Source organism: Erpetoichthys calabaricus, chromosome 1 (assembly GCF_900747795.2).
Source record: "Erpetoichthys calabaricus chromosome 1, fErpCal1.3, whole genome shotgun sequence".
Lineage (NCBI taxonomy): Eukaryota > Metazoa > Chordata > Cladistia > Polypteriformes > Polypteridae > Erpetoichthys > Erpetoichthys calabaricus.
In genome coordinates, this window is record NC_041394.2 from 9,164,313 (window position 1) to 9,175,071 (window position 10,759).

Genomic DNA, 10,759 nt, shown 5'->3' on the forward strand with positions numbered 1-10,759 from the left:
TTTTGAGTTTTTTTATGCTCTGTTTTTCACCATTCTTTCTGGATTAGAATTCTGGGACCACTTTGATTTGTTATAATAATGAGTCTCAGATCATGTAAGTCAAAAAAGCACTTCCAGAAAATGCCTATTAGAGGGGGAAATCCCATTTAAAACCCTGGCTACCCTCCACCTAGAATCTTTATAAAATAATTGATTTATTATTACAAAAATGCTATGTGAAATGATATGGAGCACACAAGGCAAAAAGGAGTTGCCAACAGGGACATACCAAAGCAAACAAGTCCACATATACAATTCAAGACAAAGTCAAAAACAGAACAAAAATGGTCAGAAATCCAGCCAAAATCACGTTACAGTAGAAGATATAGAATTTTGTTTCCATATTGAAAATATATAGAATTTTAGTCCATATTTTTAATCGAATACATGATATACTTCTACAATTTAACAGAAGTATATACTGTGGACGAGACTCAGACAAGACAGCAGGTGTGGTTACATAGCAGCTTTTATTCTTCAGCGTCACAATGAGCAGAGTTTCAGAAAGCAGGCAATCAATATTACTTGACAGCGTCAGGGCTCTTCTGAACCCCGTCTGTCGGGTGGGGCAAAGTTTTATACCCCTAGAACGCGTGATTTTATATCATTATGGAATGCAACAGTCATCTATCAAGGTTGAAGTTTTAAGCAGCTTCATTTCTAAAACAATGATCTGCTTAGCCCTCTCAAAGTACACCGTGTCCTTGACTGAAGTTTTTAAGCTTTGCAGCAAAGATATTGGTGGCTTGCAGCTGCAAAGAGAAAAAAAATAAAGTAGGCAGGCGCAGGCTTTTCATGATAAGAGGAAACGGGATAAGGCAGACTCATGTTGTGGAATGCTTAGACCTTGAGTCCCTTGGACAAATATTTTTCTGTTTGCTCATCAAAGCATGCTTTTACATAATGTATGATTTTGCAAAGCTTACTTCTGCTTAACTTCTCAGACATGGATTAGTACAAGGGAACAAAGAGAACATTCATCTTCCACAATACTTATATGAAGTTATAACAATGAATTATTAAACATAAGGATAAGAATTAAATGTAACTAACAGGTTATCTAAATTTTGTTTTAAGCTTAGGCACGTCAGGGTTTTGTCTCATCTTAGAGGAGCCACCAAGATAGTTGCTAAGGGTAAAATGAAGTAGGTGAGTAACAAACATCCTTCTAGAAAGCAGGAATAAACGAATGGGAAAGCCCAAACACCCGTCCTATGAAGCGGTGCTACAATCAATAGAATCCGAGTCTGCTGATCACCACTATTTATAAGGCAATATTCAGATTAATGGGAGAGTCAAAAGGAGTCAGAAAACACTGCTGGCACTTGTTGATTGGATGAAGCTCTGCATATTATGCATATTAACTCTTTTAGGGCGGATGTCAACTTTTGTCGACAGGAGGGGTTGACGGCGAATGTCGACAAAAGTCGACATTCAGGGATAAGGGGTGACAATCAGCTGTTAATGGCGACAAATCTCACTGTCACGTCACAGGCATTCCCTCTGTGCTTGGAGGAATGCTAGACTCGTTGACTCGGCAACTAAACCTTGCGTGTGCGTGAGTTGCGAAATGTAAACAATGGCAAGATGGCACCGACATGTGAAAAGGGAGTGAAGCAAGTGCAGAAAAGAAAACACTCGGCAGACGATGTGGAGTCGGACTCTTGATTTTTCAGAATCGGATTTTATTGGCAGTGATCAGGAGATCGAGCAAGAGAGTGAGAAGCAGGCATCAGCTGATCAGACACCAGCCGATGCCGCGCCAGCGGATCTGCTGCCAGTTGAGTGCCTTTGTGCAGCTAATGTATCTATGGCAAGGTTCGCGTGGGAGGAATACACAGACATTAATCCATGGGCTACCGGACTTCACAAGACGGCATGGCTTGCTGTTGGCCACGACAGATCACCAGCTGCTGTACTTCAGGCTGCTCTCTCCTGATGCTGTTTTTCAGCTACTGTCAGACGAGACAAACAGGTAGGCAGAGATTTTTTTTGAATCACGGGCTGCGTTTGCATCGCATTCTCGTTTTTCAAAGTGGAAACCCACAACGAAAGACGAGATGAAGCGCGCTGTGGCATTACAAATAGAGATGGGACAGAACTGGTGATATAACTTCAGGGAGCATTGGTCCAAATGTGTTTTGTCCCCTGGTGGCTTAGGTACGTGCTGCTGCAAAGTTTTATTCACTTCTGTAATAAACAGAAGCAAATCCCATGGGGTGAGCCAGGCTATAATGCCATACATAAAGTTCATAAAGTTTCAGAAGATGAAAAGAGGTGACAATACGGTTTTCATGCAGGCAGAAAACTTGGTGGCAGTGGCATGGCACGATGGCAAATGGCTGACTTGTCTCTCTACAGTACACACTAACAATATATGTGAGAAAGTGCAGCAACAGACAATTGAAAAATAGGCACCAAAGCAACACGTATTGTAAGGAGTGCAATGTGGCAATGACTGAAATTGGCTGCTTTGAGCGAGATCAGACTTTGCTGTGTAAAATGTATGTGATATGTATGTGAAATCATAGAGTATGCAGGCTCATACAACATGCAAGACAGTAACATTTGTCACAAGTAAATATTTTTTGTTGATTTGATATGTTAAACAATTGCTTTGTGTTCTTTTTTAAAAAAATGTTAGTTTTTGGAAAAATATTCAGCCCTGGGAGAAAAGAAACAAAAAAAAAAAAATTAGCCCTAAAAGAGTTAAGAGATTGAGGTAATGTAACTGAATAGGATAAAAGCAGAGGAATTGTTTGATTTCTCACTCTGTGGACTGAGACATCTGTGCATACCAGCGTACAAATAAAGAATTGTTCTGCATTTTCATCTCGTCTCCGTGAATGACTTCTTTGAAAACAGAGAAAAGTTTTTCCACTACAATGACTTACCAACCCCCTAGCACAATCAAAGTGAGCTGCCAGGAGCCATGTCAGACCCTCCAGAATTATAGGGGGGGGAGGGCAGTTCCTGGTGAGGATCGGCAGTTGGCCACATCTCTTGGGGGACCACCCACAAAACACATGGAACATAACATAGGCCTAGATAGAGTTACATACAATGTAAAGAAATTTACATATCATAAACAAAAGTAATAGTAACACATACAAATAAATAAAAAATGTGCAACAAATACACAAAACAACCATTTCAACCCCAGCCTGGGAAGGACCCCTAACTGAGATATGATAAGGAAACTTCTGCTGTGTATTTTGTTCTCCTTGGAGCGTCACTGTGAAAGAGCATCTTTGTGCAAGAAATATTTTATTTATGATAATTCTTTACACTCGGACACGAGAGGGCAGCCCCCTTGTTTTGCATCAGGGCCACGGGACTGGAGCTTGGAAGCTCAACCCTGTTGGGGACCATGACCACCACCTGGGGGTGCCTGGACAATCCTGGAGCACGTCCCCTACACCAGGAAGTGCTGTTGGAAGAAAATCCGGGTGCACCTGGAGTACTTCCAGGTGCCCATGCAGCACTTCCACCACACCAAGAAGTGCTACAGGAAGATCGTCAGGAAGCACCTGGAGCAATATCTGGGTGAACTATAAAAGGGGCCGCCTCACTCCATTCTGGGAGCCGGAGTCGGGAGGTGGAGAACAGAGCTTGTGAAGGGAGGAGTAGAGACAGCAGAAGAGAGAAGCAATAAAGAAAGGAAAAGGACTGAGCCTATATTGCTGATTGGTGCACTGTGTGCTGTGCAAGGGAAAGGCAAAATAAATAGTGTGAATTTTTCCAAGTGTATCTCTTGTGTTTGGTTGGGCGGCTGGCACACCCTCTAGTGGTGTCACAATATATATAGCACTTTTCTCACTACTCAAAGCATTCTCCACACAGGGAGGACCCAGGAACCAAACTCACAATCTCCTGACTGCAAAGCAGCAGCGCTACCTCTGCCTCATCTGCATACAGAGTCTTCATCTCCGTTCTTCAGTCCATCTACTTCCCTGTCCTCAGGTATTGTTATAAGTTATGGGTAATGACTGATGGAATTAGCTTTCTTCACAGGGTGGCTGGGTTGACACTCTGTAATAGGATGAGAAGCTCAGTGATTCGGGAGAGCCGCACAGTAAAGTTGCTGTTCCTCTGTATCAAGAAGAACCAGTTGAGGTGCTTTAGGTATGTCATAAGAATGCTATCAAGAGGGCTCACCGTAGAGCTTTTTCCAGGCACATGTCACTTGGCAGAGACCCTGCCGCAGACACAGGACACATTCGAGTGTTTATAGCTCTTGGCTAGTTTGGGAAAACCTGTGAATTCCCCAGACTGTAGCTGGAGTGTCTGGACTGACCTGATTGTTCCTTCTACGATCGCAGCCATCACCAGGAGAAGCAGAAGGGAACCTGAGATGAGATGTGATGTGCTGAGAAGAGATGTGATGTGATGTGATGAGATGAAAAGAATCTTCATTACGTTCACAAGCCGAAGGTTGACGGAGTCTTCCACTTGTTGGGACTTTTTAGCGAGTTTATGTGAAGGTTCTCCCAAGTTCATGATACTGCATTCCACTGGGTAAGTTTGCAGATGTGATGTAATGGGATGGGATGGGATCAGATGGGATTGGATGGGATGAGATGAGATGTGAGGTGATGAGATGAGATGAGATGAGATGTGAGGTGATGAGATGAGATGAGATGAGATGAGATGAGATGAGATGAGATGAGATGAGATGAGATGAGATGAGATGAGATGAGATGAGATGAGATGAGATGAGATGAGATGAGATGAGATGAGATGAGATGAGATGTGAGGTGATGTGATGTGAGGTGAAGAGATGTGATGTGATGTGATGTGATGTGATGTGATGTGATGTGATGTGATGTGATGTGATGTGATGTGATGAGATGTGATGACATGAGATGAAATGAAATGAAATGAAAAGAATCTTCATTATGTTCACAAGCCGAAGGTTGACGGAGTCTTCCACTTGTTGGGACTTTTTAGCGAGTTTATGTTAAGGTTCTCCCAAGTTCATGACGTTGCATTCCACTGGGTAAGTTTGCAGATGTGATGTATAGGGATGGAATGGGATGGGATGGGGATGAGGTGTGATGTGATGTGATGTGATGTGATGAGTTGAAATTAAATGAAATGTGATGGGATGTGATGGGATGTGTCACAAGCCAAAGGTTGACGGAGTCTTCCACTTGTTCGGGCTTTTTAGCGAGTTTATGCTAAGGTTTTCCCAAATTCATGACATTGCATTCCACTCGGTAAGTTTGCAGATTATCCCAACTGGGGACATTGGCAGGTTGATTGACTTGCTCAGGTGCACAGGTGAGGCTCGAAGCAGCAGTCTTGTGTCTTAAAGTCCAACGCCTTTACCAATAGCCAAGCACCACTTGTGAGAAATGCTTTTATTGCAGACTCTCTTCATCAGACACTCCCTTTTTCCCTTCCTAAACAATGCTTGGGCTCTCATTTTTGTGAACAGACATGTGTCGGTCCAAATGCCCAGTCTTGTCTTCAAAGCTGAGCCAGAAAAATCACATCTGCATCCCAGGTGGAGCTCGTCTGTCCTTCTCGTTAGCTTGGCTGCTGGCCTGTCAGGAGGGCAATGTTGCAGATCCTCCGTCACTTTGCTCTTGACAACATCATTAGCTGCACAAGCTGCTCCTTGTCATCTTCCTTAGAAGGAACAAATCGCCGCCTGCTGGGATGTGAAATACAAATGGAGTTGTATTATCCTGCTAACGCTTTAACACTCAACTAGCCGAGCCTCCCAGCAGTGTAATTACAGCACCGAAGGAACACGGCAGCCCTCCAGCTGAATGGCATAAAATGTTTGGATGCCATTTCTGTTGCTTTCCTGTGATCCGTGCTAACCCAGTCATGCTTTACAGCATTAAAGAGCAGGCAGACCTCTCCTTTTGAAAATGGCTTAAGGGATTTGCGAAAAGTGGAATCACATTGTGTAGCACAAAAAAGGGCCGTCAAAATTACCTCATCAAAAACTGAGGCTTGAAAGAGCTCAAGTGAATCTGTTATGGTACAGCAGTTTACTAATAACACAGAGAATAGATGTAATTCATATATTTATAAAATAGAAAGTCTGTCTGTCTGTCTGTCCCATACACAATCCTATACTCTTTGACCGATTTGCATAGTTACTATCTAGGACTGATTGGACAAGATAAGCCAACATAAATCCTGAATTCTCCACAAATTCCTCCTGATTTCATCCCCATGACACATGAAAAATGGACATACTGTTCCTTCACTAACCAATTACGAGGCTCTATTCACACTCTCTTCCAGATTCCGCATCAACCAGCTGGTACACTTCCGGCGCTGATATTAAAACGGACTAGCTATGGTGTTTTTTCACCTGAGTGCTTCAAGACGTGCCCAGACTTAAGGTGTTGTGGAGAAATCTTCAGAAAAAATGAGCAGGGTCTTCAGAAAGGCAGTCAGAATCGAGACTTTATTACACAGCATAGGGAACAATTGCAGAACACATAAAACCTGTCTCAGTTCGTGAAGTGAGCCCTGAGCGTTCGGTGAGTCCCCAAATTTATAACAATTCTTATCACAAAATGTCCCCCCTTCACACTAGTTTCCCAACATCTACTGTATAGTTTCTCACGATGATGACCTCCAGTCACCTGGTGTTGCAGACCTTTTCATAACATTACCCTTCACCCCCGTAAACATCCCCATAATAATCTTCATCCCAGTAGACCTTCTCAGAACAAATTTCTATCTTCCCAGGCCATCTCCTCATAACAACCACTTTGGTTCAAAGGACAACCTGTAGGTGAGCATCACCTGATTACCCCAACCTTCGTTCTCACGTCCTACTCCTGAACTGTTAAAGATCGATGGCCTTTTGGTTAATCAGTTCTTACAATTAAGTTGGGATCGGGAGGACATGTGAAAATTGGATTGCCTAATTAATAATTAAATTAATGGTTACTTTCTGCATTAGCATCCCTGTAAGGCTAAAATAATAGGCGACTGTACCAGTAAGCAGCAGCGAGCAGCTTCACTGATAAGTGCCAAGCTGCGGACAACCTTGACACGGTACTTCATGGCTGCTTGAAAGACAAGCTTTTAACAATTAATGCTTTTCGCTAACTAATGTGTTCTGCTGTAACTTTATTTATTATCATCTCTCTATATATAAAATCCAACGTCTGCATGTCTGTCCACTTTTCACAAGAGAACTACTAAATGGATTTAGATTGGGATTTTTTCTTGAACATTCCAATTGCTTTTGCAACTTCTCTCATCCCGCTATGAATCATAGTTTGCTTGCTGTACCGATTTATTTGTGCCACTCTGAGACAGAGGTGGCGGGGCCTTCCTCACTCACACACCAGCCTTGGGGCGTACCTTACCTCCGCTTAGCTAGTGAATGAGAGAACTATTTAACGGATTTAAATTGGGTTTTTTTCTATAATTTGCTTGAACATTCCGGATGATTTTGTGATTTCTCTCTCCACGCTACAAATCATAGTACTGATTTATTTGCGCCAATCCGAGACAGTGGCTGCAGGCCAAGGATAGGGGGACGCTTGACGTCAGGAGTGGGGAGACAGTCTACCTTTGTGTTTAGGAGCATAACTTACCTCTGCTTAGCTACCCATACCCTTTTTTTATTGATTTTTAAAGTTTGTCCTGTTTCAGCACTACATGGGTGGAGCCACGGGGAACGGCTAGTCTTATATATTGTTGAGCAATATTTTAAAAATAATGAAGGTTTAGCAGCTACAGTTCGCAATTTTTGTACAAAATATGGTTGGAATAGTGATTTAACTTCATCAACTGTGAAGAGATTAATTAAAAAATTCAGGGAGACTGGATCAATTAGTGATCTTAGACACTCTGGCCGTCCTTCAACAAGTCGTTCAACACAAAACATTGAAGCAGTTCGTGAGAGTGTTGCTGAGAGTCCAGGAACATCAATTCGGCAACGTGGTCAAGAATTGAACATTTTCAGAAGCTCTCTACAGCGTATTCTCACAAAAGATTTGCATCTTCATGCTTACAAAGTTCAATTGAGTCAAGAACTGAAGCCTACTGACCACGCACAATGAAGAGAGTTCGTTGAATGAATTTTGAAACAACAACAAGTGAAGGCCGATTTTTCAAACAAAATCATCTTCAGCGATGAGGCTCATTTTCATCTTGATGGCTTCGTTAATCGTAAAAATTGTTGCATTTGGGTTTCAGAAAATCCAGGAATGTCACTGTTTGGTGTGGATTCTGGGCTGGAGGCATCATAGGACCATTCTTCATCAAAAATGCGGCTGGTCAGGCAATAACAGTTAATGGTGCTCGCTATTGCGACATGATAATCCAGCTTTTTGTGCCTAAATTGCAAGATATGGATGTGGACGAAATGTGGTTTCAACAAGACGGTGCCACATGCCATACAGCCAGAGAAACAATTCAACAAGTCATTTCCTGGTCATGTAATTTCCCGTTTTGGTGATCAGAATTGGCCGCCCAGATCATGCGATTTAATGCAGTTGGACTTTTTTCTTTGGGGTATTTTGAAGTCTAAGGTTTATGCCATCAAGCCCACGACCACCCACGCCTTGAAGGAGGAAATTGAGAGCTGTATCAACGAAATTCAGCCACATATATGCAAAACGGTCATGGAAAATTTTGACAAAAGATTGAGTATGTGCTAGCAAAGCCGTGGAGGCCATTTACCCAATATGCTATTCCATACATAACCCTATACTGTATTTTTTATGAATCAATTAAAAATTTACAATTTTTAATTAAAAACCTGTGTTCTGTATCAAAATTACTTCTTGCGTGAATTTTGGGACACCCTATATATAAATGTCTACGTGTGGAAGTGTGTGTGTTTGTCTGTCCGGCCCAGAAGTGAGAGGTGGAGTCGAGGTAAGGGCTCCACCTCCGAGGAAACATAAACTCGCTTAGCTGCTAATAACACAAGCGAGGTGAGCACATCGTCAAAACGAAACCTCCGAAGAAAGACAAAGTCGCTTAGCTGCTAATGCACAAGCGATGTGAGCATGTCTGCAAAACGAAACCTCCTAGGAGAGAGATGCCCAGAAGGGTTCCTTTCAATTACCATATATACTCACGTATAAGTTGGGTCTTGATACCCGAAAAATCGATCATAAAATCAGACCCCAACTTATACACCCGTTCAAAAATGCGACACTTATTTTTTTTTTTTTTACATCTTCTTGCCTCCTCAAATCTCGCATCAGTTTCTCAGGCACATCAAATTTTGTTGCAGCAGTGCAGTTACCAATTTCTTTCACTACTTCGACGACGTTTAATTTAAAACCAGCCTCATATTTTCTTCTGATCGAACGCTCCATTGTAGATAAGGATTGCTCTTACGATAAAGGGGTATGAGGGTTTGAGATACAAAAAACACAAAACAGTGCAAACATCGCTTTGGAATAGTTTGGGTATTACCATCTGGTCACGTAGGCACAATACAGGGAAATAGAGAGAAGTTAGGAGCACACGCTGATACAGAGCATTGCCGTACCCACATAGAAAAAAAAGGCCATGTGCTCCGTGGTTCCACTCCCAGGTGGGCGTTGGCATATCATAATCCCTAGACCAACAGCGTGAGTTTTCTGCATTTGACTTATACGACCAACATTATAAAATACCAGAAATTATACGGTAAAAACAAGTCCTGACTTATCCGTGGGAGAACTTATCCGCGAGTATATACGGTACCTGACATCTCTGCATTTCAATTTTTTTCTGACGATTTCAATAGTTTCTAGGACCCCGGGCTTTTTACAGCACAGGCTTGCACAGCTAGTATATACATTAAATCCAACATCTGTCTGTCTGCATGTCTGTCCACTTTAACGGATTTAGATCAGGGTTTTTTTTTCTATAATTTGCTTGAACATTCCTGTTGCTTTTGTGACTTCACTCATTATTGAGTTCGCTTGTGGTACCGATTTATTCATGCTAATTCTGAGACAGAGAGGGTGGGTCCTTCCTCACTCACGTACCAGACTTGGGGTGTACCTTACCTCTGCTTAGCTAGAGAACGAGAGAGCTACTTAACAGATTTAAATCAGGTTTTGCTCTATAATTTGCTTGAATATTTTGGTTGATTTCATGTTATGAATTACAGTTCTTTTGCCGGAGCGAAATATTCACGCTATTCCAAGAGAGAGGCTGTGGGACGAGGGGAGGGGGAAGCGTAACGTTAGGAGTGGCGAGCCAGGCAGGGCCCTCCTCACTCACGTGCCAGCTTCTGCTCGAATTGGTCTACCTTTGGCCATGTTTTGGAGCCACCACTTAGCTAGCATTACCTGTTTGTTTATTGATTTTTAAAGTTTGTCTTGTTTCACTACTATGCGGGTGGAGCCGCGGGGGACAGCTAGTTAGGATATATAAAGAAGAATTGGTATATGAACATATATGTTTATCTAAAATACATATACAGTACTGTGCAAAAGCTTTAGGCAGGTGTGAAAAAATGCTGTAAACAAAGAATGCTTTCAGAAATATAAATAATGATTGTTTATTGTTATCAATTTACAAAATGCAAAGTGAGCGAACAAAAGAAAAATCTAAATCAAATCAATATTTGGTGTTTGTACCTTTTGCCTTCAAACCAGCATCAATTCTTATAGGTCCACTTGCACAAAGTCAGGGATTTTGTAGGATTCTAGTCAGGTGTCTGATCAACCAATTCTACCAAACAGGTGCTAATGATCATCAATGTCACACGTAGGTTGAAACACAGTCA